Source organism: Bison bison, unplaced genomic scaffold (genome assembly GCF_000754665.1).
Source record: "Bison bison bison isolate TAMUID 2011002044 unplaced genomic scaffold, Bison_UMD1.0 scf7180017864184, whole genome shotgun sequence".
Lineage (NCBI taxonomy): Eukaryota > Metazoa > Chordata > Mammalia > Artiodactyla > Bovidae > Bison > Bison bison.
In genome coordinates, this window is record NW_011494756.1 from 4,224,908 (window position 1) to 4,225,366 (window position 459).

At 33.8% G+C, this 459-nt stretch overlaps 1 long non-coding RNA gene across 2 annotated transcripts in view; it reads right to left on the reverse strand.

Moving 5' to 3' along the window:
• The window catches only part of LOC104991266, a 165,742-nt gene that overhangs the window by 99,062 nt on the left and 66,221 nt on the right, over positions 1-459 (reverse strand). The window lies entirely within an intron of this gene.

Genomic DNA, 459 nt, shown 5'->3' on the forward strand with positions numbered 1-459 from the left:
CCATATGATTATCTCAATAGATGCAGAGAAAGCCTTTGAAAAAATTCAACATCCATTTATGATAAAAACTCTCCAGAAAGCAGGAATAGAAGGAACATACCTCAACATAATAAAAGCTATATATGACAAACCCACAGCAAACATTATCCTCAATGGTGAAAAATTGAAAGCATTTCCTCTAAAGTCAGGAACAAGACAAGGGCGCCCACTTTCACCATTACTATTCAACATAGTTTTGGAAGTTTTGGCCACAGCAATCAGAGCAGAAAAAGAAATAAAAGGAATCCAAATTGGAAAAGAAGAAGTAAAACTCTCACTATTTGCAGATGACATGATCCTCTACATAGAAAACTCTAAAGATTCCACCAGAAAATTACTAGAAATAATCAATGACTATAGTAAAGTTGCAGGATATAAAATCAACACACAGAAATCCCTTGCATTCCTATACACTAATAA